Source organism: Coregonus lavaretus (assembly GCF_964263955.1).
Source record: "Coregonus lavaretus genome assembly, contig: SUPER_35_unloc_1, whole genome shotgun sequence".
Lineage (NCBI taxonomy): Eukaryota > Metazoa > Chordata > Actinopteri > Salmoniformes > Salmonidae > Coregonus > Coregonus lavaretus.
This window is the reverse complement of record NW_028167181.1, coordinates 1,509,960-1,537,359: the sequence shown is the minus strand read 5'-3', so window position 1 is coordinate 1,537,359 and position 27,400 is coordinate 1,509,960. Positions and strand designations below refer to the sequence as shown.

General features: G+C 47.2%; 1 protein-coding gene and 1 long non-coding RNA gene across 8 annotated transcripts in view; both read right to left on the bottom strand.

The window, feature by feature from the left end:
• The window catches only part of tmem154 (transmembrane protein 154), a 633,868-nt gene that overhangs the window by 539,360 nt on the left and 67,108 nt on the right, over positions 1-27,400 (bottom strand). The window lies entirely within an intron of this gene.
• Positions 12,640-27,400, bottom strand: part of LOC311109990 — a 65,366-nt gene continuing 50,605 nt past the window's right edge. For all 6 annotated transcript variants that reach the window (XR_014610656.1, XR_014610657.1, XR_014610658.1 and 3 more), the window contains exon 3: positions 12,640-12,737. This is a non-coding gene — a long non-coding RNA (uncharacterized lncRNA). The remainder of the gene's footprint in view (positions 12,738-27,400) is intronic.

The following is a 27,400-nucleotide window of genomic DNA, read 5'->3' as shown; positions in this document are numbered from 1 at the left end:
AATCCAACAATTCCAGTCAGTGAGACTGTCCATGACACTCAGAAGTCACTCACGATAGCGCCGATACAAAACTAGTTTGTGGTCTTGTGCTATTAGAAGCCTGGTTTTCTTGAACGCTCAAGAACGAGTCAAGGGACTGTAGAGATTACAGTGGCTCAAAGAGCACTGGTGCTATGCATAGCTCCAACCAGGCTACGCAGAGAGCTCCAACCAGGCTACGCAGAGAGCTCCAACCAGGCTACGCAGAGAGCTCCAACCAGGCTACGCAGAGAGCTCCAACCAGGCTACGCAGAGAGCTCCAACCAGGCTACGCAGAGAGCTCCAACCAGGCTACGCAGAGAGCTCCAACCAGGCTACGCAGAGAGCTCCAACCAGGCTACGCAGAGAGCTCCAACCAGGCTACGCAGAGAGCTCCAACCAGGCTACGCAGAGAGCTCCAACCAGGCTACGCAGAGAGCTCCAACCAGGCTACGCAGAGAGCTCCAACCAGGCTACGCAGAGAGCTCCAACCAGGCTACGCAGAGAGCTCCAACCAGGCTACGCAGAGAGCTCCAACCAGGCTACGCAGAGCTTCAACATGACAGCAAAACAACAACCTTGGCTGCGTAGCCTTGAAGCCAGCAGGGGCCCGGCTCAGGAGAATAGCAGCACATCGTCTCCAGTAAAGGGCATACTTAATTAGGCTGGTATCAAATATTCAAACCCCATGTCTGTGATGTGCCTGCTCTGGGCTTGGCGCGGCACAGTACAACCAACAGATGGGGCAGACGGAGGGGGGACAACTCTGCTGGTCTCAGCCCAGGCTGGCCTCTCCTCACCTGGGGAGCAGACAGGAATATGACCCAGTACCCCTCCAGAGAATCAGGACGCAACTATAGAGAAAAGCTATGGGGAGCGATTCGCTGTCGGATGTTCCGATTGATTGAAGCTACCAGACTTGATTGCTATGATCAGTGTAGGTTTCCAACTGGTAGCCTAGCAACACAAACATAGACTGAGTAAAAAGCACATTCTCAATGTTATGAAAAGTCTGCATTCTCTTCGCAATAACTTTTCATTATCAGGCCTTTTAAGCTACTTAATCAAATGACTCAAATCCATCTGGACTATTAATTCTTCCGCTAATGCGAGTGCTGCTTATCAAAACTTGTGAGCCCTTCTTTTACCTCCGTGGCAGAACGAACAACAAACTTCTGGGTAATCCCTGAGGAAACAGAAAGAGACGGGTGGCGTTTTTAAGTGTTTGCACAGCAGGTAGCATAGCTACACCCACTGCAGAACAGGTGTCAGTCACAGTGTGGTGGAGCAGCGGGGTAACACCGACAGCGTTGCTTCCTCTGCTGTACTCACAGAGTTCCTCCATAGATTCACAGGGGAAATCTCGCTCCTCTGTCGCACCGGAGACTCGCAGAGAGACTGGCATGGCAATGGCAACGGGCACACAACCAGATTTCCACCGCACCGAAAGGCAACACTGAACTGTTGTATCATGTCTCGGTTTGTATCATGGGTGGACATGGCTGCCTGTGTTATTGAATGTACTGTACGACCAGATCTCTGTGCCGAAAGGCAATACTCGCAACTGCTAAATCCTGTTTATCTGTTTGTATTAGGAAAGTAGGCATGGCCGTGTTATTGACCATGAACCAGAAAAGTGCCGTAAGGCAACACTCTGAATTGTTACAGCCTGTTACGCATTTCTGTTGTGGATCAGGCGTGGGCAATGGCATGGCTGTGTTCTTGGCCTTGATCCAAAACTCCTTTAATCCCATTGAGCCAGGGTCAATGACTCAATGGTCCATTCACACAGCACTGGTGTCAGGGACACAGCAATGTTCTCCTGCCTCCCATTTGGTCCTGCTCTTGTCCTTATCTGGGTTCGACTGGCAGAACAAAGACTGTTCTGTTTCATTCAAAAAAACGTCCAGCAACAACACTAACAGTAGGCTAACCATCCGAGCTGGTAGTGTCGATCATGTCAGGGTTGTGCTTTAATTCAAAGAGGACAAGGTTGCTTTGAGATTCACCAGAGCAGAGCACCACATCAAGAGTCACTTGGGCAGCTGTTTCATGATCAAACTCATTTACATTTAAGTCATTTAGCAGACGCTCTTATCCAGAGCGACTTACAGTTAACTCCAATTCACTTTGTTCCCAAACAGTCATCTGGAATTCTTTCAGTTGAATCTTTAAGAGTTTTTTCAACTGACAAGCTGAATTTAAAAAAGCAGCAGGTTGGCTATTTACGAGGAAGAGAGGAAGGATAAACTTCTCTGACAAACTCTGAGGGGTTAGAGTGTTAATTGCTTTGAACAAAAATCCCCTGAACAATAAACAAATAAGATAAATATATTTATAATAACAAAAATAGCCTTTAAAAAAACAACGTAATTAGTCGGTAATTAAGACGACAGCGTCATGTAAACAAACATTGTTAGACTTAGTAGGATGATGCTATCCTATGGGCATTCTTTCTTACGCAATCTGTTAATTACTGAAATTGTTTATCCGCTTCAATTTGAATAGGATTCTAACTGTGGGATGATAAAAGTTAAAGTGAAAGTGTGTATCTAGGAAGCTTAGCGGAGAACTAGTCTCCCATTAAGCCTCATTAGGTCTAGCAAGTAAATAACAGGCTTCGGGTTCGAGAGGATCATTCGTACAACAATGTACCTTTAACAAGTATAAGCATTAGTAAATCATTATATTGAGTCTATACTGAAAATCACTACTTCGTTTGATGAAGATGATTACCTATTCACATCATACACCACGAGGCTTGCAGTACAGTGAGGTCATACATTTAGTATTGGCATGTGATCCCAGTACCATGCTCTTATGAACTGGTGACCGTCCTTAAACATGGACATGTCCTGTCCATCACAGGGGTGCTGTACCTAGCACCTACCCTACTTCCATGAACTCAGTGTCCAGATGCCATCTGGGCTGACCCCCGGCTGTCAGACAAGAGTATAAAAAGGCCTCGCCTCGCCTCACCCACCGTCCACGAGGCAGGCACCCGGTAGCCAGAAGGGCCTTGGCCTTGACTGCCCCAGGGGCATTGTCTGGAGAGGATCCAGGTCCAAAACGGGACTGAACAATGCTGGTGGCATGTGTGGCGACACACACACACACACACAGGAGCGGTCTATGTGATGTCTTTGTCTATGCGATGTCTGTCTGTCTCTGTGTGTGTACATGTAGGCCTACACAACTCATCCACATAGAAATGCAGACATCTGCAAGCCAGGCAGCTAGGCAGGCCGACGCAGCCTGGACCCCTCCCTCCCTACAGACCCAGCCTGGACCCCTCCCTCCCTACAGACCCAGCCTGGACCCCTCCCTCCCTACAGACCCAGCCTGCCCCCCTCCCTCCCTACAGACCCAGCCTGGCCCCCTCCCTCCCTACAGACCCAGCCTGGCCCCCTCCCTCCCTACAGACCCAGCCTGGCCCCCTCCCTCCCTACAGACCCAGCCTGGCCCCCTCCCTCCCTACAGACCCAGCCTGGACCCCTCCCTCCCTCCCTACAGACCCAGCCTGCCCCCCTCCCTCCCTACAGACCCAGCCTGCCCCCCTCCCTCCCTACAGACCCAGCCTGCCCCCCTCCCTCCCTACAGACCCAGCCTGCCCCCCTCCCTCCCTACAGACCCAGCCTGGCCCCCTCCCTCCCTACAGACCCAGCCTGGCCCCCTCCCTCCCTACAGACCCAGCCTGCCCCCCTCCCTCCCTACAGACCCAGCCTGCCCCCCTCCCTCCCTACAGACCCAGCCTGCCCCCCTCCCTCCCTACAGACCCAGCCTGGACCCCTCCCTCCCTACAGACCCAGCCTGGACCCCTCCCTCCCTACAGACCCAGCCTGCCCCCCTCCCTCCCTACAGACCCAGCCTGGCCCCCTCCCTCCCTACAGACCCAGCCTGGCCCCCTCCCTCCCTACAGACCCAGCCTGGCCCCCTCCCTCCCTACAGACCCAGCCTGCCCCCTCCCTCCCTACAGACCCAGCCTGCCCCCCTCCCTCCCTACAGACCCAGCCTGCCCCCTCCCTCCCTACAGACCCAGCCTGGACCCCTCCCTCCCTACAGACCCAGCCTGTACCCCTCCCTCCCTACAGACCCAGCCTGGCCCCCTCCCTCCCTACAGACCCAGCCTGCCCCCCTCCCTCCCTACAGACCCAGCCTGGACCCCTCCCTCCCTACAGACCCAGCCTGGCCCCCTCCCTCCCTACAGACCCAGCCTGGCCCCCTCCCTCCCTACAGACCCAGCCTGGCCCCCTCCCTCCATACAGACCCAGCCTGCCCCCCTCCCTCCCTACAGACCCAGCCTGGACCCCTCCCTCCCTACAGACCCAGCCTGGCCCCCTCCCTCCCTACAGACCCAGCCTGGCCCCCTCCCTCCCTACAGACCCAGCCTGGCCCCCTCCCTCCCTACAGACCCAGCCTGCCCCCCTCCCTCCCTACAGACCCAGCCTGGACCCCTCCCTCCCTACAGACCCAGCCTGGCCCCCTCCCTCCCTCCCTACAGACCCAGCCTGCCCCCCTCCCTCCCTCCCTACAGACCCAGCCTGCCCCCCTCCCTCCCTACAGACCCAGCCTGCCCCCCTCCCTCCCTCCCTACAGACCCAGCCTGCCCCCCTCCCTCCCTACAGACCCAGCCTGGACCCCTCCCTCCCTACAGACCCAGCCTGGCCCCCTCCCTCCCTACAGACCCAGCCTGCCCCCCTCCCTCCCTACAGACCCAGCCTGCCCCCCTCCCTCCCTACAGACCCAGCCTGGCCCCCTCCCTCTCTATGCCAGAACACAGAGGTGTGTCATTGAGATCACCAACAGAGGCTTCCATTTGTTCACATGTTCAAAAGGCCAGTAGCACCCACCCCCATTGTCCCCTGGATTAGGGCAGTTAAAGGGTGCACACACGTCGGCAGGCAGACAGTCACAAGGCAGCTCTGTCACCATGGAGGCCTCATCTCCTGTTATGTCTAATCCACCACCCCAGTCTAATCCATCACCTCGTAATACTGTTTGCTGGCATGCCTCTTTTTAATTGCTTGGAATAGAAAGGTATCTGTTGTATAGAACACGACAGAAGTTGATCAGAGCGCTAGAGCAGGTTAGTTACAGGTTTAGTTATAGGTCATCTGAAGAGGTCGTCAGCGGTGTAGAGAATGTTGATGCACAGCATGTGGGTAGTCATGGATCAGAGCAGAGGTTAAACCCCAGAGTTCACTGTACCTTGTGGGAAACATGACCCCACTGACTTCCACTGGGAGTAGGAAATTGTTTTCTGTCTCTCTCTCTGTGTGTGTGTGTGTGTGTGTGTGTGTGTGTGTGTGTGTGTGTGTGTGTGTGTGTGTGTGTGTGTGTGTGTGTGTGTGTGTGTGTGTGTGTGTGTGTGTGTGTGTGTGTGAAGCAGCAGAGGAACAGGCAGTCAGGTTGAGAGTGGTGGTGTGTAAGGGGAGGAAGAGTGAGAGGGTCTAATTCAGGAGCCTCTCCTAACCCAGGCCCTGTAGTTCAGAGCCACAAGCCACCATCTGTCCCCTTGTCAAGATATGCCAGGCAGAACAGCTTCCCGACACATTCCTCCACATAGGCAGCAGCCCACTCAGACTTCCACACAGGGCTGTTTCTACATCCCAGCCCCATGTTGCTTCCAGCACTTCCCCTCTCTCACACCTCTCACATTGTTCACTATATCACACATATGTCCATCCCACCGTGATTCAAAACACTTGTATTCCAATAGAAAAGCCTATCAAGCCTAAAGAAGCACTGCAATCAAGGCTGTTTCTACATTCAGGAGTTATGATGGTAGCAGCCCTTGAACAACATGTCTCCCACCTCTCACAGTTTGTTAACTCTGCTCAAATCCCATACGCCATTGCCCACCACACCACGATTTGAAACACTGGCTATATTAGTATAACATATCACATAGTCCACACACCGCAAACACGAACTTAGGATATTTGACCCTGTTCAGTTCCTCCTCATCACAAACATAGACTGAGTCTCCAGCTGTGAAAATGCATCTCAGACCCACTCCCACTCTAAAAGGCAATACAAAAGGACTGAATACACCCTGCAGGGGGGACTTGATCACTAGAGACACTAAGAGATATTGCCAGTCTAAAATAACCATCCACTGACTGTCAACTACCCAACTGGCTGTCATGAATTCTAAACAAGAGCTCTCGGTCAGAGAACTCCAGTAGCTTATTTTCTATATGAAATATTTTATTTCTCTAGCTGTTTGGCTTCCGGAGATTTAAATCCTGATTGTATATTCTCGATAACGACAGAGCATTCTCTTTATTCTGCTATGCCATCCTTCAGGATCTGCATGCCAAAGACATATCAACAAACAGTGAGCCAGGGAAAGACAGACTTGTCGTAACACTCTACACACCGCTATAAAAACACTGGTAATAAGAACTAGCTTTAGACTGAGATCGGCCCTATTGAATACATATTGGAACAAAGAATATTGGACCTAAGAATCTAAGTTTAATCCAATATCAACTCTTTCTTGGTACTATAAACCAGTGATTCTCAACTGGTGGGAGGTTTTGAGTGGGTTGCCGGTGTCTGAGTAAAAATAAAATGTAAAAAACACTCCAGTCTGAACTTAAGACTTAAACCAGGTATTAAGTGTGTGGAAATTATAATGAACGTACATTTAAAAAATAATTTAATCAGTTAACAATTTTTCTTCAATAATAGTATTCTCAATCTAGAGCTATTAGCAGCGCTATTTTAGTTGAGTTGTGGTCTCAAGCCAATTAGTTTAACATTCTTCATCAAGAATATGGGCAAAATGTAATAATTGACAATGAAAGATGAGGGAATGTTGTTCCCTTGTCATATAACTGCTACATTTACTATCAATATAGCATTCAAAGTAGTTTTCCAGATTGTATTTTGGTGATTATTCTTCACGACGCTAATATTGTGTCGTGACTGAGACAACCTGGTTCAATTTGGGTCCCGAGGAAAAAAAAACAGTTGAGAACCACTGCTATAAACTGATGTCTATGATTAGATATAGGACTATGCCTGCGAGGGCAGAGCTAATCTAGATAACCAGGACATCATCCAACATAGGAAATAAGTATAGAAGTCGCCCAAGTGGTCTTCCAATTGTTGACGCAGTTCTGCTCAAAACAATTATTACAGCGTAGGCTTTCGTAAAGTAACTGCTGGCTATTTGGCGCTAATGTGGTGAGAACGAGAGAGGGACATGACCTTTGGGTCATGCTGTGACAGAGACAGAGGTCAATAGGTCATGGCCGGTCGCGGGTCCGTGGGAATTTTGGGGTCTTTGCGTGTAGTCTCCTTGCTTCACTCACCCGTGAAGAGATCGCTTTTCTTTCAAAACAATAACTAGGGAGGAGGGAGGGAGGGAGCATGTGGTGGGACTTCAAACCATGAGCTGAGCTAAGCTTAGCCCTGGCCAGAGCTTCTGGGCTGGCCACTATGGGGGAATTCAGAGCAGATGTGCTTCTCTCCAGTTATATTTCTCACCACCTCATAAAGATGGACTGTCTAAAATATGTTGCGAGCTTATGCTCTCCAACAGTAACGCATAACAATGACAAATCACAAAAATACTCCATAGGAGCTCTGAATCAAGGTCAATTACAGAGCAATCTGCATCACCACCTGGAGGTTGTCTTTCCTTTAGGTCACCAGTTGAACTAGTGGTCGAACAAGTGTCTCGTCGCAAAGTCAGCACAGGCAACAACACCAGACAGTCCGACACACACTAAGCAAATTGAAAAACGCTTGATACTCTTACGGAGATAATTGAATGAGAAGATAATCATAGCCTACCACAATATCTCGACACCAATGACACATCTATACAAATACTTCAAAACAGACAACAGGTAACTCGGTTACCGACCATTACATCACTGATATGGATCATAACATTCCAGGATGAAGAGACTGTACCCGTTAGCTGTCCCGTGAAGCCGCCACTCCTAGCCTACTAAGACATCAGTGTCAGCTGGCGTGCGGCACCCACCACACACAATCAAGACTGACAGTCAGGTCAAAGTACTTCAGGACAATGCTAGTCAAGTACATCCAGCAGTCTCGAGAAAACCAACCTAGAAAAACACACAAATGCTCACCAGTAGCAAGGCCACCTTCTTCATGGTGCGATTCCCCATTGCAGGAGGAAGCCAATGGGTCAGGCTGGACTGGAGGATAAGGAACAGTCAGTCCTCGAGCCTTTCAGGAACAGTGAGACAGACAGGCCACTTCTCTGTTGTTGACAAGTGTTACTGTCACAGCTCCCCCGCTTGTGGAGCGCTCGGATGAGAATGGAATCGCATTCACTGCTACAGTAGTTCTCCCTCTCCCTTCTCTCTCTCCCTCTCTCTCTCTCCAAGGTGTTTGACTGCTACAGCTCGATCATGCTCACTCTCACAGGAGAGAAGGGGGAGGTGGGTATGCCGAAAAAAAAACGTGGCACATTTCATGCCGGCCGGTCGGCGGTCGCCCAACACGTGTGAAAGGCGAACAGAGCCACATGGCTCAGCACAAAGACACATTCCAGGCTGCCTGAAGGGACGCACCCCGCGGCCGAGCCTAAGTTATGTTCTATGTAATGTAGAACAAACATGCCTCTCTTGACATGTAGAATAAGGAATCATGTCAGCTCTAATTTCCATTTGCACTGTTCCAGAACCTTTGCCTACGGAACGTGGCCCAGGGCTGCTTGTGGGAGGCACAGCGAGCTCCAAACCAGGCTCCAGCCCTAACTGAAGGCCTGTCCTGTAATCGGTAGCCCCAATGTCATACGACACAAGCCCTGGGATAAACTTGGCACTTGATGCCCGAGGACTAAACAGGGATGGGGGTAGATGACACACATTCGTCCTTCTCTGGAGTGATAAATCTAGTCCAATAAAATGGTCTGCTGCCTGGTCTCCTCGTCTTTCAGGGGAGGCTCTGTCCTTGTAACGGAGGGCTACCTCGGTCCAAGGCTACCAGGCGGGATGAGTTTGTCACTTTAATGTCGTTCATTATTTCTCTGGACTAATTAAAGAGTGATTCCGAGGGTGGTGGAATAGCTTTTCCCTTCACGGGACGGCTGAGTGATGTGAGAAGAGCAGCGGGGAATGGATGACCTCTCAGTCCAACACAGCACCGAGACAGACAGCCAGATGCGGTTAGACGAGGACACACTAGAGTAGGTGTGCGGCTAACCACTGAGCTGTGTCCTTGGTGAATGCTCTAGCTAAGCGACCATCCTCTTCAGCTCATCACTTTCAACATCTACTGCGGAACAGGTTCATTTCAACCACTTAGCTGTGCTGCCGTGAGGAATACTAAATTGCATGGTCAAAGTCAGTCTCGCTCAACTGTTTGAGCTGTACTTGAAGTAGTATAGGCCTGCTTAAAATGATACTTTGGGCCTCATTGCCAAAATCCTGATCTACTTCTCCAGAGAATGCTAGTAGATACCCATAGACTTCCAGTCATTGCGCTAACGCTAGTTAGCATTGGCTCGCAAAAATACCTCCGACTTCCCTCATACTGGACAGACATAAATGACACACAAGTTAATCTGACTATGGGAAGTAGATAAAAGGGCCTCATTGTCAAAATCCCGACATATCCCTTTAAGAAATAGTCAACTGAACTATGTTTCTGCTGTATCAGTCTTTCAAACAATAATTCTGAGTGTGTCAACAACCTCAGTTGACTGATGACCCATAACCTGATATCCAATTAGAGTTTAAGTGAAGCTCAGTTTACATAACCACAGTGGTGCTCAACAACCACTTTGAGAAGCATCGCTGGGAACAATCCTTCAAGACACTCAATCTTTACTTATGGATCCTGAAAATAGAAGCTAATGCGTCTTGAAGTCAGCACCTTTGCTGCTTCTACCAGGACGGAATGTCACAGACACGGGTCAGACATGCAACCCAAGAAAGGTTGCCGGCTACTGCTATATGTCAATCAGCACGTAACATTCTCCCTGTGTGACCTATGCATTGTAGAGTATAGAAATAGAATCTCTAGTAAATCCATTTATATATCTTGTAGACCAGCGGTATTCAACTCTTACCCTACGAGGTCCAGAGCCTGCTGGTTTTCTGTTCTACCTGATAATTAATTGCACCCACCTGGTGTCCCAGGTCTAAATCAGTCTCTGATTAGAGGGGAACAAATGAAAAAAAGGCAGTGGAACGTGCTCCGAGGTCCAGAGGTGAGTTTGAGAGTTGTAGAACTGGCTCCGAGGTCCAGAGGTGAGTTTGAGAGTTGTAGACTTCTCATAGGACCTATTACAAACTACTGTAAAGGTTCTCTCAGAAGTTTTTATAGGCCGATACGCTATAATTGTTTGATTTCGCATTAAAGCATTGCTGTAGCACTGCAATTTGACCACACAGACAGCCTGACAAATGGCTGAGGAGTACAGCTGGTGGAGTGTAGAGGGTATGTGAATAGCAGGCCTTTTTATTGGCATTTTCAACTGTCGAGGAATGAACTCCATGAATTTTAAATGTAGTAACTTCTTCTGAACACAAGAGGGAGCAATTGGTTTAGAAATACAGCAATACTGTCTTGCTCTGTTAAGGATGACTAGAGTTGTGGATCATGTTCTGTATCAACAACTGCTCATGTCATGCTTGGAGGCAAGGGCTGCTAGATTATTAGGTGCTATTAGAGGTTTTGCACATTTCTGAAAGGGTCTGCTTTGTAACAGAGGTTGGCTGCTTACCTTCGCCTTCTCAGGGATGTGGAAAAGCAAGGAGCATAACTTACTTTGATCCTATTCAAACCTTATGGAGCAAAAATACTGTACATTCAGACCATCACATTGGGACACGCAACATAAAAACTGACCACAGGTTAGTGATGTCACAATAGCAGAATTTTGTCTTCAATACCGATACCAGGTTTAGCATCATGATACTAAATACCATCATGACACTTGATACCAAGGGGAAAAAAGGCATATTAGCTAAAGTCACAGAATGGCACTTGATCCAGACAGATCTTTAGAGTTCAATATCATAACGTTTGACATTTTGGATTTTTTTCAATGTATGTATGCATTAATGAATCAATCTAACTACATAACAACAGAAAGGTAATTCTTTATTTGAATGGTAAATCTCTATTGATAAACTGGGTAAATCAAGATGTAGCCTAGGCCTATTCACATAAATGCAGATAATCAATAGGAATGTGTTCATGCATTGAGTTATTGAGCTTGTTTTGGCTGATTTCCTTATTTTATTGTACTGATCAACAACATTTGCATAGAAGAAGAAAAATCATATTTTATAAAAGTGTGCGCTGTCTCTTTAAGACCCATGATGTCATTCACACACACTCAGTTTGGGGCTCCAGCAAAGACTATCTTGACTGGAAGAGACGTGAGGCGGGGGAGATTACATGAACTAATACATTTTCTGGTGACAATCAGCTTTGAAATCAGCAATATTGTGTGTTATGGTTTGAATATTATCACAAACAAGGTACTAGGGTAGGGAATTGATGTAAGCTTCAGCTGTAAGCTAGCAAGGAAACTTAGCTTACAAAGCTGGAAGCTACCAGTATCTTCTTGTTATAGCCTGTTATGGACATTGTTGCCATTTTGCATTATTCAAGTGTGTTAACTTCTGTTCAGCATAAGTAGTGATGCAGCCCAGACTCCCAGTGAGTGCAGTGGTTCCTCAGGACAGGCTACAACTAGCAATGAGTAAGTGGAGCAGGCACGGTGCTCTGTGGAGCAGGCACGGTGCTCTGTGGAGCAGGCACGGTGCTCTCACGCAATAAGGCGACATCGGCTGCGCTGATACAGACTTGATCCTCTCTCAATCAGTAGATGGCGTGAGACATTTGACAGAATTAACAAACGTTTTAAAAAATCTAGCACCGATTTAGAAGGTTCTAGTATCTAGTAAGTTTTGGTATACTGGGAAACACTAACACTGGTCAGGTCTTACCTTCTTCTTGATGGGTGAGCTTTGGTGTTGGCAACCTGAGGACTGGTCCAGGTTGTTGTTGGGGCCAGACACATTGTTCCTGAGGGAGGGTGAATGGAGGCCATCCTCCCCCCCCTCCTCCTCCTCCTCCTCCTCTTCCTCCTCCTCCGAATGCTCAAAGTCATCACTGTCCTGGTCCATCTCCTCCTCCTCATCCTCCCTCCCCGTTCTCTCCCTTCCCTCCATCCTTTCTTCCTCCTCTCCCTGCTGGCTGCCACTGTTGTTATTCTCCTCCTCTTCCTCCTCTTCCTCCCCTTCCCTCAGCCATCGCAGTTGCTCCGCCAGCCCCCGGGCGGCCTTAGTGTCTCCTCCGTTCACCTCGTTGGGGACTCCTCCTCCATCCTCCTCTCCGTCTCCCTGGGCTCCATTCTCCCTGGCTCCAGACTCTCTGGAGGTCCATGGCTCTTCCTCTCCTTCCCCCTCTGCTGAGGCCTCAGCCTGGACTCTGGACTCTCTGGACTGCTGGTTCCTCTGGTGTTCTCGGCCCTCCACCACCCGGTTCAAGTGTTCCTCCTCGTCAGCCTCCTCTCCAGGCTGCTGGCCCTGGGGCGTCCGGGCCGATGAGGAGGCGTTACCTCGCTGGGCCCCCGGGCCCCCCGGCCCCCCTCGCCGGCCCCCCAGGCCCCGCCTGCTGCCCCCCGACAGCAGATCCTGGTTCATTTCCAAAAGCCAGCTTGCTACCTCCTGGACCTTCACTAGGCTGTCTGAGGAGGAGAAGGGCTTGGCATTCTGTAGGAGAGCGAGAGAGAGAAAAAGAGGGGGGAGAGAAGAGAAGATATTAGAGTTATCCATCTCATACACACATACACACACACACAATTGCAATGCTGACGCTCACTGAAAGAAAATGGAAATAACCCCTTCTTCATCTTTTATTCATAACGGTAGAAATAAAACAATGGACATTAGCATGTGCTGGGAGATGCACGAAATGTTCGCGTTTTTGGTGGGGAGACAGTAGAGGATATCTTTGGCTTTGGATCACACAGCATGGGCCTTGGAACTTCTACAGTAACTAACTACCAAGCCTCAGTGTGACACACACACACACACACACACCCTGACCGCTACTGGTATTCTAGCCTCTGACACAGCCAATGAACACAGCCCATCTGTCATGATATGAAAGCAGCAGAATTCCTGGCTCCATATGGAAGAACTACTGTTCTTAACCATTGGGGTAGTTTGGAATTGGAAGGCGGCTGTGGAACATTGTTCAGAATCAGAATGAAAGTCCAGCTCTGTTATGTTTAAAGTTGTTTATCATCTGAGGCTACTGGTCTACGGACAGTGAATCTGGTTGTTCCCAGAAACCTTAGTCTATTCAAAACAAAGATACTGTTCTGAGGAATTGAACTATTTTGTCTTGGTAAACATACTGAAGGCTGTGTGTCAGACAGCTTGTTCATGCTGTTTGAAACCTGCAGTTATTCACAAAATGATAGACGTTAGTCACGCAAGCATGATATGATGTAGCCTGATTCCAGATATGTTTGTGCCGTCTTGCCAACTCCTATTGACAGCACAAACAGATCTGGGACCAGGTAAGGGTGTAAGCCTACATTGTAATAAACGGCCATGTTAGTTAGATGACAGAGACTGTACCAGAAACTGATGGAGTGAAGTTATCCATCTACGACCCAACATGACACCGCCTTCACTCTGAAGCCAGTTTCAGAAAGCTCATTATGTACGGCCGGTTGAAATTCAGAACCTCCGGCCAGGATACATAGACAGAGTGCAGTAATTTATGTGGCTAAAGATAATTAATATGCAGTTAGTCCATTAACCGTGACGGATAGAGTGGAGCCGGTGACTGATGGAGTTTGGAAAGACAAGTGAGGGACTGAGCGAGGGAGAGGAGTGCAGGCTAGAGGAGGAGGAGTGAGGGAGCAGGGAGGAGTGAGGGAGCAGGGAGGAGTGAGGGAGCAGGGAGGAGTGAGGGAGAAGGGAGGAGTGAGGGAGCAGGGAGGAGTGAGGGAGAAGGGAGGAGTGAGGGAGCAGGGAGGAGTGAGGGAGCAGGGAGGAGTGAGGGAGGAGTGAGGGAGCAGAGAGGAGTGCAGGACAGGGGAACAGTGGAATGTGGGAAAGCTCCATCAGTCAGGTTGTTTCGTTAGCCTCGTGGGTGATCATAGTGTTGATCTATGTGACAACAGACTAGAACAGGACACGTTCACCTTACCCAGGTATGCAAACAAAGTTAAAAATGAATGAGTTCACTCAGAGCCATGCATTTAGATAAATACTTCATCTGAATACATGGCTCGGAGTTCACGGTCAGTGTCATCACTCTTAGAGAGGTTACAGTAGGAAGGATGTCTCACAGACACACGCCAAACCTGTCCATCACCTCGTGGAAAATAGCCGAGCATAGCTTACATGCCATCCCCTCCTTTTGAAGTCTGCCACATTCTGTCTCCAATTCCCCAGGAGAGGTGATCGTTTGAGAGACTGGGCCGCTTCCAGTGACAACAAATTAACTCTGTTAGAACAGGGAGTGTGTGTGTGTGTGTGTGTGTGTGTGTGTGTGTGTGTGTGTGTGTGCACTCCGTTAGAACAGGAATAGACACCAGCCTGCCTGTGAATTCCATTCAGAGGACGAGTCAATCTGACAATGACTTCAGTGACTGTCTTTTGTATGACAGCTCTCTTGATAAACTGGTAAGTCACCGACACTCGACCAAAGCAATGAATCACCACTGAAAGAAGAGCCAGGAGAACAGGAATGTGTAGCCTAAGTATGACATGACAGGTTTTATAAAGGGTGTCAAGAACATGTGAGAGCATAGATCGTTTTTAATCCTAATCTATCATCAGAAACATCATTGATGCTCATTCTGAGAAGAGGTATCCTCTTCCAGTACTTGATTGAAGAACCAGCAGAGGGAGTACTTGTACAGAGTCCTGCTGAAATCCCATTAAATCAACCAGAGAAGACTTCAACACCAAAGGTCAGCGTTTCCCAAACTCGGTCCTCGGGACCCCAAGGGGTGCACGTTTTGGTCCTAACACTACACAGCTGATTCAAATTAAAGCTTAGTTGGTTATTTGAGTCAGCTGTGTAGTGCTAGGGCAGAAACCAAAACGTGCACCCCTTGGGGTCCCGAGGACCGGGTTTGGGAAACCCTGCCATAGATCATTCATCATCACTGAGAGAGAACTTTCATCCACTATGATCACCATGACTAAGAAGCTTATGATGATACTGGACCAGTATAATGGTCCATAGACAGATAGCAGCCTATGCTTCATTAAGACAACCTGTACGGCTGCTAATGAGATCATATAAAGGTCAAAAGTGACTGAGCAGCAGAGGTGTTACAAGCATAGAAATTGAATAACATTGTGCTTTTTACCATTCTAGTATTTCTATGGTTATAAGGGCAGTGTTAAGCCAAGAGGGAATAAAACATTTGTCAGTGTTAAATCAGACAGCGGAAGAAACGCTGTGAGATCAATACAAATTCTATGAGCCAGCAACGGCCCTGGGAGAGCACACACACAGTTGGAGCTGTGGTGTATAATGACAGGATGACATTAGGTTATGTGTAACAACGTAAACAAGAATATAATAGCACCACTCTGGACAAGAGGGCCGGGCCAGACTCTCTCCATAACCTAGAATGTAGCATAGAGCTGGACCTTCTGTGGGAGCAGGGCCCATTCAAACTTGCCCAACTGTTTCTTTACTGTTATGGTTAGAGCTATTCTTTACTGAGCAGGTGCCTCTAGTCTAGCCTATACAACGCAAGAACCTTTCAGCAGCAGTAAAAAAAAAAGACAATTATCCAGCTGGACATTTACTACTACAGCAATGAATTGGAAGTACAAAGCCCCAAGGGCCCAACCGCTGAGTAGTGGCATGGTCTACCTGGAATGTCTATCAGCCACAAGCACCTGCTCTAGCTAGTTCATTTTCTAACCAAATACACATGACTAGTTCCTTCCTAAATGTCTTTTTCATTTTGGGCTTGTTATATGATAGAGGCAGCCTCTCGTTTGATGATTGGATGACTTCAAACTTGGGACAATCAGCCGGGTTCCTCCAGCAACGTTTAATCAACCTCCAATTAACGTGAGAGAGAATGTTTTCCGACCGCCGTAACGACCCAGTGCTTTGCTCGTTAGCATAACCGCTGATTAATGTCGTCTCCAACAGGAGGGGAAACGCTACAGTGCTAATTAGACCACCCAATCAAGAGAGCGAGAGCCCACACAGAAGGATAGCGGAGGTCAGGGTTAGACACACTGGCTGGAGCAATATTGTGGCAAAGTGTCTGCTATTGCTTTAAAGAAAAACAGAGGCTCTCTCCCACTTCCCCTCCCTCCCCCACCTCTGTGTGTAATTGAGGATGGTTAAAGCATTCCCGTCGTTTTATGTTTGGCTCTGATCTGTGAGGCCCCAAAGCCTGCTGTGAACACATTGCTAAATCGGCCACAGGGGCAGGAATGACAGTACAGCGGACGGATTATCCGGCGCAGGGCAGATCCAGGGCTGAATAGAGGGATGCAGCAGGGCAGGGCAGATCCAGGGCTGAATAGAGGGATGCAGCAGGGCAGGGCAGATCCAGGGCTGAATAGAGGGATGCAGCAGGGCAGGGCAGATCCAGGGCTGAATAGAGGGATGCAGCAGGGCAGGGCAGCACAGCTGGGGGACTGATGGAGGAAACTATTAAAACGCTGGTTTGGGGAGGTGGAGGGGGGAGTCAACGCACCTGGACAACGTCCTAAATGGCACCCTGTTCCCTATATAGTGCACTACATTTGACCAGGGCCCATACGGCTCTAGTCAAAGTAGTGCACCTTCTATGGGATAGGGTGCTATTTGGGACGTATCCATAATGTGCATAACTTTTCCTGGAAGGACACTTTATTGGTAGTCTTTATAGGAGTAGCTGGAGGACAATGATGTTGCTGTCCCAACATGCCTTGCACTGACGTTATTTCCGTGTGACTGAACAGATGTGCTTAGGCCTTTTAAGACTGTTTGTGCTATTGAGAATATTACTAACTCAAATACACACAGTTCTCAAATGGAACATGACTAAGCCACTCTCTCAGGCCAGTGACATACTGTATCTGTAAATATGTCCTGAATGGCGCTCCATACTGCCCATCAGCTCTCTGAGGACACTGGCGTCCGGGCATGGGTCCAGGTCCCACTTTACCCCCTCAATGCCCCCCAGGGCGGCAGGGCTTCCCAGTACACTAGGGCTTGGGAAATGACCTTTATCTAGGCAGGGTTCCTCCATGCTTCCTTCATTCATTCCGTCATCCACTCTTCACTGGTTGTGCTCTAGCTAGACAGACTCCTGGTGGGAAGATGGTCTAATCTTTAACCCCTTACACTCGTGGGAATTGGCCTATATGTATAGGGCAAAACTAAAATGGTTCTTACAGAAGAAATATGCAAAGCGTCTGCATAACTATGGTAGCAATTAAAAAATGAACAGTTTGGAGATTATGGGAAAATTATTAGACTAAATGTGAGGACAGCAGTTCACTTGACAAGACTGAATCCAAATATTACACTTGATTTTACGTGCATTTTACATTTTACTGTACTTTTCGCCACATTTGTGAATAACTAAATCTGAAAATACTCTGGATACATTCAGTAACATAAGAATATTCATGGGAAATTTGGAGTAGGTGCAACATAAGACAAAAAAAATGACAAGGGTTTGAGTGAGAGGACTAACTGGTGTCTCCAAGTCGCCACACACCTCTCCAAAGGGTGCACAGTTGACTCAAAGAAGAGTCTTCAACTATAAAGGTACATTTGTGAGCTGTCCTAGCTGTGCCGCTGAGGAACTAGCACACTTGTAGCTGTTTCGTTTGGAACACAGCCCTGCATCCCGCCATCACACAATTACTGTTGCTGTTTACGCAATCCGAAAACGGTCCATTATAAATGGCAATCTGGGTCAGGCGGGCATCATTTGAAAGCTTGTTCTAGAGGAGGAGTGAGGGAGCAGGGAGGAGTGAGGGAGCAGGGAGGAGTGAGGGAGCAGGGAGGAGTGCAGGACAGGGGAACAGTGGAATGTGGGAAAGCTCCATCACAGTCAGGTTGTTTCGTTAGCCTCTTGGGTGATCATAGTGTTGATCTATGTGACAACAGACTAGAACAGGACACGTTCACCTTACCCAGGTATGCAAACAAAGTTAAAACTGAATGAGTTCACTCAGAGCCATGCATTTAAATAAATACTTCATCTGAATACATGGCTCGGAGTTCACGGTCAGTGTCATCACTCTTAGAGAGGTTACAGTAGGAAGGATGTCTCACAGACACACGCCAAACCTGTCCATCACCTCGTGGAACATTTTCTTCACATTACAACATAGGCTTATTCTGTTCAGAACAACCCAGGGTATAGCGCCAAGTAATCTTCTAACTGTACATCAAACATACTGATCATAAACATTGACACTGTATATGACATGACATTTTTATGATATGGAAATGGAAAGTGCACATTTGGACACAGGTGTTTGGCTTGCTTGTATGACATCAAAAGCGGTATTTATTCTAATCCTCAACATCTTTTAAAATACATAGTCCTCGTAATTTACAGCATTTACCTCACTCAGACAACAAAACAGTCGCAGAGCTACTACAGTGCTTATCAGTGTCCAAATCTGCCATTTTCAACCCGTATATACGGTTACGAGTGTAAAGGCCTACATGCTATCATGTGAATATGGACTTCTCATGACTGTATGTAAAGTGCGTGTAGTGTGACCATGCAGTGTGACCACTTTAGCGCCCCAATCTGAGTTAGTATGCAGCCCGGCACTGGTGTCGTTCAAAACACAGTTAGCGTTATTACTCTGTGGATGAGAGAGCACAGCCACTGATTCGGAGGCATCAGGACCTGGCACCACTTCCAGAGTTTAAGTGGAAGGGGGAGGAAGCGAGGGAGGGAGAGAGAGAGAGAGAGACGCAAGACCAAGCTGCATCTCCCAAGCCAGCCTCCCGGTTTGCACTAAGGAGTGTGACTATGTGGGTATGGACCGTTTCCGTAGGGGTGTTTTCTTATGTACACATCTACATTGCAAACACAACATTGTAATAACGACCCAGCATGTAAAACAGCAGACTGTTTCATTAGTGAGTCATGGTCGAGCCACTGCATCAGATGATTCAACTTTCATTTCTCTGTAACCTTCACAAGAAGGTTATCGGTCAGTAGTCAGGCTGTCTCTACCATACTACGCTAGTATTGCTAGCGGTGTCTGTTCTCTGATGTCAGGGTCTTTGACGGTGGGGTGGGGGGTAGGGGATCGGGGGGGACTGGGTGTCAGGGGAGACTGGATCTCTCTCTGGTGGCGTGGGCAGCTGTCACTAGGCAACTCTCTGGGGATCAGAGAGGTGACCGAGCTAGCTGTCTGACAGTCTCCTCACCACATCACTGACCAAACACACCCACACACCGAGGTCTCACTGAACTGCGCCAATTAGGCCTACTGGAACATAAAAGACAAACTCAAAAAATTAATAGCAAGGCATCGTACTTAGTGACCTAAATTCTGTTTAGTTTTCAGAAATGCCTGTAGCAAATGCTTGATAAAAGATTTTTAAAATCTCCTGAGAAAGCGGTACATGGTGATTTCTCCAAGTGGCGTGTCCACTCTAGTGCATCAGATTTACGGCAGACAGATAGATAGCTTGGCTAAAGAGGGTAAGGCCTTGAAGGTCATTCAGCCTGGTCAGCAGTTCTGGATTGACGAGTGCCATGGGGGCGGAATGGGATGTCAGTTTGGATCGCCACGGCGACAAATGATGGACATGCAGTCACACACACTTATCAGAAATTTGGATACAGCAGTTGGTTCCCACGGAAACCGCAGAGTGCTCAAGGCTGAGGGTGACACAGCGCTGAAGGAGCTGTCACGTCAATAGTTTATTTATCAGGCAGGAGATGAGCAACTTAGCAGCACAGCTAAGATCGCCGTTACAGAGAAGTGGACTGTGGGTATGTATCATAGCCGATATCATCAGTCTTAGTTTGCTCATTGTTACTGCTCCTAAAGGTGCTCACCATTGGACGCTTGCAGAAACCTTGCAATTATGTGCTTTGCATTTTGACCTTTGATTAGTCATGGACGTGAGCATTTTTTATTGTTCCCATGTACCTGATACATATGACAGAAAATGATCAGAGAAAATAAATCAAAGCTCAAACCAGTTCTTACCAGGCCACTGGCAAAATGTGACGAGCATGATCACCAAAGCCATGTTCGATTCAGATGGCCACATTGATATTCTGGGTGGAGCGATACTCATCTGCCAGACTGATAAAAGGGCATGGCCATAAAGACAGGCCAGAATAGCATGGCTCATCCAGTTTCCCCCAACACTAATCATTCCGTAATGGATGACTGTGATATCTACATTCAAATTCAGCAACGGATGGGACAGAAATCTCCCCAGTGAACATGGTCTCAGACTGTTGGGACAGAGAGAGAGACAGAGAGAGAGGAAGAGGGAGCCTCCATGTGAACAGATAACAGAGTGGTGCAGTGCGTGTCATTTCCAATCTTATTACTGTGGCTGATGCTTCTCTGGCAGGCCATTTGTCTCTGAGGAAGCTGGGCCGGGGGAAATTGCAGAGCCTCTAAACTACTCCTGCCAAACGGCGTACGCACACCGCACAGTACCCTGAACTTAGTCCACTGTTACTAGCCGGCTACCACCCGGTTACTCTACCCTGAACCTTAGAGACTGCTTCCCTGTGTACATAGTCATTGAACACTGGTCACTTTAATAAATGTTTACATACTGTTTTACCCAATTCATATGTATATACTGTATTCTAGTCAAGGCTCATCCTATATAACTGCTGCTGTACACACCTTTTCTATTCATATACTGTCCATAATGTCTATACACACCATCATATACATATAGATTTATATTCCGGACTCAGACATTGCTCGTTCTGATATTTCTTCATTCCTTTCCTTACATTTTTTAGATTTCTGTGTATTGTTTTGTATTGTTAGGTATTACTGCACTGTTGGAGCTTGAGAAACAAGCATTTCGCTGCACCTGCGATAACATCTGCAATATATATGTGTACGGGACCAATAACATGTGTTGTGTTCCAAAAGGAACAGCGCAGACAGAAAGGAAGAAAACAAGCTGTTCCCGTGGTTACCGGTAAGCTGCTTCCATCTAAAAAAGAAATGTTTCCGAGCAATCATCTCTCCAGCTCGCCTCTAGTGTATGAGCCACTGGATGGATGGATGGATGGATGGATGGATGATAATGAAAGTAAAGGATGAAGTAAAAGAAAAAAAAGGACAAGAGGTGACATTTTCTTTTCATTTCAGATCGTTCTTTGGGACACACTTTGAGGTCCCCTTGGTTTAGCCCACTGACAAATGAGACACCAGCCAGGTACATTGTTTTCTAGCCACACGTCACCTCTTTAGAAACTGCAGAGACACAGTCGTACGCTACATACACAAAAGGAAATGAATGTGTGTTGTGGAGCAGCATGCGCCAGCTGGCATTGACAAAGTGAAGAGTGGAAAGATGGCCAGCCATTTTGTGTCCGTTTCCCTGAAACTCCATTGCTTTGTGACCTCGAGGAAAGCAACTGGGTTAGCGGAGTGACTCAGTGTGTGGCTGCCTGGCTCTCTAAGTCTCAAGCGCTGCGGTGGAGACTGGAGCATTAGCCTCATCTCAGATTGCAGGGCTCCCCCTGGGATCTGCAGTTCAGAGCTGTGAGCTCGACAGAGGAAGGCTATGAATAGCTGAACCCAGCATGCCTCTTATAAGGGAATCGCCAAGGTTCTGTAATTAGGTTCGTAAACAATACATTAAATATGTTTTGTTATTGTTGCTGAAAACAAATCGCAGTGGAACACACACACACGGCAAGAGCGTATATCCGCGAGAGACAGTGACCTATTGAATCACAGGGGAGCGATCAATGTACTTATTTCTGGTTCATTTAGCGACCCCAAAAAAACAAAAAGGATACATCCCATTCACAGTCAGCCAGTATAAACTGTATATCAGTATGCTTGACTAGTTGAAATAAGCCTCTACAAAGCGTGGACCACCAGTGAGACACTTCTACCAGCTAGCACTATAGCGAGGGCTTTTACTCTAGGTTGAGGTCAGAGGGTGAGAGCAGAAGAGCCCTAGGAAGTGGGTGAAGCAGGTGTGAGCTTGGTTTTCCTGTGGCAAAGCGTGACTCACAGCCCCAGGGGGTACAGTATAGAGAGTCTCACCTCATACAGGAAACAGGTAGGATGATGAGGTCACTAGGACCAAAACAACATGAACTGCCTGGCAGACTTCCTCTTCAGACTATGGCAGAGAGTGAGGAAGAAGGCAGCATTTCTTTCCTTATTAAATAACAGATATGGTAGAACGCTTCAGTTGCTGACAGAAAAAATAATGCCGCAAGATACGTTTTTTATTTTTATTTTTTACTTAACTCCTAATCAAGGTAATTGTTGGAGGTGTAGAATAATTATATTTCTATGGTGGGAACTAAGTTACCTCTGTCAGCAGAAAACACCCTCGGCAACAAATTCCATTACCATGTGCTTTGATGCGATTTAAGAGACAGATCTTACACAAGTGGGAATACGCTGCGGCAAAACAAATGTTTGTCATTCGTAATATCCCATAGGCACACTGCAGTTTTTCTTCATTCACAATTTTGTTAGATAAACACAAAAACACAAGCTTGACTTGCTTTCTAATAAGCCTACAGATGGTTCAAGTTTTAAAACTACAGTTATGGAATTTTAGACTTCAAAATATGGCTACTGTAACAAGCAATATTGGCATGCTGGCATCATGCAAAATGAAAGCTGTGTTGAATTTAGTACGGCAAGGGTTTATAAAGGCTCAGATCGTATAGGATGATAAAATACTTCTGGCACAGTGAACTGGAAAATGTTACCTGAGCGTTTAAAACAGAAGCCCTTATCTCAAAATGTTGTGCTCTTCAGAGCATCTTGCAAGATGATCAAGTGAAAGCATAAACCGAACACCATTAGAGCTTAATCATTAAGCCTGGGCTTTCTATCAGACCACAATTGCATGGGAACTTTCCCAGTCTCAGTTTAATGGACAGTGAGAAGCAATATTGGGCTGTAACGAGCTGGTATCGCTCGAAAATATGCTTTGAATGCGCTCTAAAAACGAGCCAGCCATTGGACTCTTTATCGACCGACCAAAAGCTTTTTCCCATCCACAGGAATAATATAAATGGGTGTGAATGTTTCCAGTTTAAGGCTGGTTCTTGTTAGTTAGCCTAGCGCACAGAACTCTGGCAGCTGGGACCAAGACAGCACCCAGTGTAGCTGCTGATAACAGGGGTTGTTGGGCTTCTGTGGCGTGCCGTGCCAAGTCTGGAGCTCCAGAGACAAAGACACAGCTGTGGGCGGCACACCCAGGCACCACTTCAGCTTCTTCAGCCCAGGCACAGTGCCCTCGTCTGGGGGCACTTCAGACCGGCAGAATGCCCCTATGGTAGACTGCTGGGCTGCTTCAGGCCGGGCCAAGTTCTCCATGGGTCATGAGGGGTGGCCAGCGGGTAAGCATTTTAACTTGTGAAGGCCCTATTTCGCACAGCAGGCAGTTGGTCAGGCTGCCAGCTAACATCCCAACAGTGGGCCCGCTTGGCCTCTCCCCTCGACAATCTCCCTCCTGTGTTTAGCACATACTTATTAGGTTCTCTATCCAACCGGCTGGCAAACTGCTGAAGGATTATTAGCCCAGCAAAGGGGATCAGTGAGTAAATGGCTCAATCTAAAAAACAGCCACAGACAGACATCAACCAGGCTTGGATGAGCTGCACTCATCAATACCTGCTCTTTATGGAGGATCGTTAGAAACTATTTTCAAACCGATAGTTTTGAAGTGTTATCAGTAACTTAAAGGCCCAATACAGCTGTTTTTATCTCAATATCAAATCATTTCTGGGTAACAATTAAGTAACTTAATGTGATTGTTTTCAATTAAAATCGTAAAAAAGAAACAAAAGAAAATAGCTTCTTAGCAAAGATCCATTTCTTAAGCAAGAATGTTGCTAGGACTGTCTGGGAGTGGTCTGAGTAGGGAGGGGAAAACTGAAAACTAGCTATTATTGGCAGAGAGGTTTGGAACTTTTATTGGTCTCTTAATTAATTAACAGCCTGCTGAAAACGCCATCCCACCAAAACAGGCTGACATTTCATGCAGTCTTTTCAAACAGCTCTTACACTAAATGGGCATGATCATTTTCACAGTATTATTCCAACCACAGTGTGGAAATATATATATAAAGAAACAGGAAAATCAATTTTTTGCCAGCACTGGGCCTTTAAGACAAGCCCAGATATGCTATCAGAGCTGATAAAACACCAGTCATTTTCTCTCTTTCTGAGTAAGTGGAGTAAGAAAAGACAAAAGCAGGACTTCGGAGAGATACGATCTATTCAACCACAGACATGAACCACCTATTGGCTACAATCATCAGTACCTGCTCTTTATGGAGCATCGAACATACGCTCGGTCAATCATTACAAACTTTCTGAAAACGTATTCTGAAGCTTAAATCAGTAAGTTAAGACAAGCCGAGATTCGCTATGAAACATTCATAAAACACCAGTCTTTTTCTCTCCTGCGGAGCATGTCAAATAATCAGTTTGAGGGAGTTTGATCCTGCCACAAACAGCCTGTAGGGGTCAAATAAATTATTTAGCAAAACAAGAAGTTATATTCTCACTTGCTGTGCTCAGAAGACGGCAGGCTCGAGACAACACCACATTCTACATACTGACATTGGAGGCATTGAAAGACCCTGCTGTGGTTGCAAGGACTTTCTCTAGACTTATGCTAATAGGCGAATACCTAAAGTGAAGAATGAAAAGAGAAGCAGAGTTGCTGAGAGAGTCCATCTATCAAAGGGTGATGCAGGTTAGGGTGTCGTGACCAATGAGACACGGGCACGCCAGTGGAGAGAGAATTAGAGAGAAAACCCCCTTTAAAAATGGCGGCATTAAATCAAACTGATGTGATCTTAACAGAGCAAAAGGAGAGGAGTGGAACAACATGTAGCTAGCTATTCAATATGAACTCACTCCATAAAAAGAAAGACCACAAGCAACAGATAGCTAGAGGAGCTGCCATCTTCCTAGCTAACTGATACAAATGTACATTGATGAAAGCCTCCCCATGTTCCATTGCATTGGTGACAGGTTTTTGGAACTAACTCGGTGACGGGGAAAAAAAACAGCAATCGAATTAACAGTGTCAGACAGCTAAAATGCCAGACTCGGGCTGAACAAAATCTGTACCATGCTGAGAGATTAACTGTATTGTGTGACATGCCAACTGCCTAATAAGCGGTAATAAAGGGTTGTTAACATTTATAATTATGAATTTCTGCCCAGCGCCATGGGCCGTTATATACAGGCCTTCTTTAGAACCAGTAATCCTATAAATACAGAGCTTAATGCTCACTGGGACCTCCTGGGTCTACATTTCATTGCAGAGGCTATTAATCGATCTCTCTATTTAAAGCTGGAGCCTCAAAAGGAGGAAACTGAAACCATTCAGGCCTGTTTTCTCCTTGAATTTGACACTGAAACACATAAAACTCTATAACAGCAGGATTAAGAATAAGGAGACGTTTCAATGTTCCCTCTAATACCGTTTAACAATTAATTGATGTTTTGAAGAGAACTCACTCATTCAATAGTTGGCACATTTTTTTACATTTTAGTCATTTAGCAGACGCTCTTATCCAGAGTGACTTACAGTTAGTGAGTGCATACATTTTTCATACTGGCCCCCCGTGGGAAACGAACCCACAACCCTGGCGTTGCAAGCGCCATGCTCTACCAACTGAGCTACAGAAGACCCACATGGGCAACAGATGAAAATCAACCAAACAACATTTATTTTCCTTTGCGGTATTTTATCACTTTCCATCAGGACATAAATCTTTCCAAAGGCAAACAGGATCAATCTTGTACAAAGTGAAACATGGCCAACTGCCAAACCCAGCCCAGGCTGCTCCCCATCAAACGGGAAGAAGCCACTCAGTCAATACCAGTAAACTGTCAAAACAATACCGGTAACAAGTGGGGAACTATGAAAAGAGGAGTCTACAGACATTGGGTAAGGGGGAGATGAGAACAGGGTGGAGGCTAGTGATAAGGGTCAGTGCCCTAACAACTTCTTCAGGGGTACCCTTCTCCTCCTCTCCCTTCTCCTCCTCTCCCTTCTCCTCCTCTCCCTTCTCCTCACCTTTCTTCTTGTACCGTCTGAGGGTTTGCTCCATTACTAGAAAAGCTTTTTCTCCAATTGAGGCGGAGCAGCAATCACTCAGTCTTAAACCACCAGGATGTCTAAAGGCATCCATTTAGAAAACCGGCCAGTTTCAAAGCAAGCCCTACAGTTGGCAAGGCAACAAAGCAAGACAGCCATTAAATCACCTGGTTCCATTAGAAAATCAATTACTGCAGTGCACTTCCCATAGCTTCGCATGCAGCCCGATAATGGGATAAATAATCTTGGATAACCAAATGCAAGGTCAGAATCGGTATGATTCTCAGTCCGTCCTATAGTACTAGTAGTAATAGCTTAATATTTTCTATAGTACTAGGACGGAGTACAAGTAGCCTATTAGCCTATACAAAGTCCAAGCACAGATTCTTGTGAATGGACTAGTACTTCCTCACTCCATTCTAGTCTAGTATGCACTCTGCATCTTTTACATTTTAGTCATTTAGCAGACGCTCTTATCCAGAGCGACTTACAGTGAGTGAGTGCATACATCTTCACACAGATAAGTCGTAAACAACAGTAAGATGGAGAGATCCTGTCAAATCCATTGAAGCGCCCTGTCTGTGCCACGGATGTGGGTGGCAATGCGGGCAGGCATCGCGTTAGGCATCGTTACCTTGGGGGGCGGTGGGCAGCCGGTGGCCAGGCGCTGCAGCTGCTCGGAGGTATGGCTGCAGGAGAGGAGGTCTGAGCAACAGGCTGTGCGGCCCAGCCTCTTCATCAGAGAGGAGATGAAGCTGCAGCCACAGCCACACATTGACTTGCTCATTAGTGGCCTCTCTGGTCCAGAGGAAGAGAAGACGACAACGAGGGAAGAACGAGGGATGAGGGAGGGAGAGCTAAAGGCGAATGCTGTCCTGTCGGGTGGGTCCTTCTTTAGTTCCTTTCAGTTGCCCCTCACGGCATTCGTTTAGTTCCCAGATCAAATGACAGCCTTGTCCTGAGTCGCTCAACAGAGTCCTCCAGAGACACCCGATGCTCCCGGGTTCTCGTGTGAGTGTGTCAATCCACAGGTTGCAGTTGTAATGTCACTTCTCCAGTCAGTTAAATCTCTGAGGGGATGTAGGCTCCGCAGTCATGCTTGGTG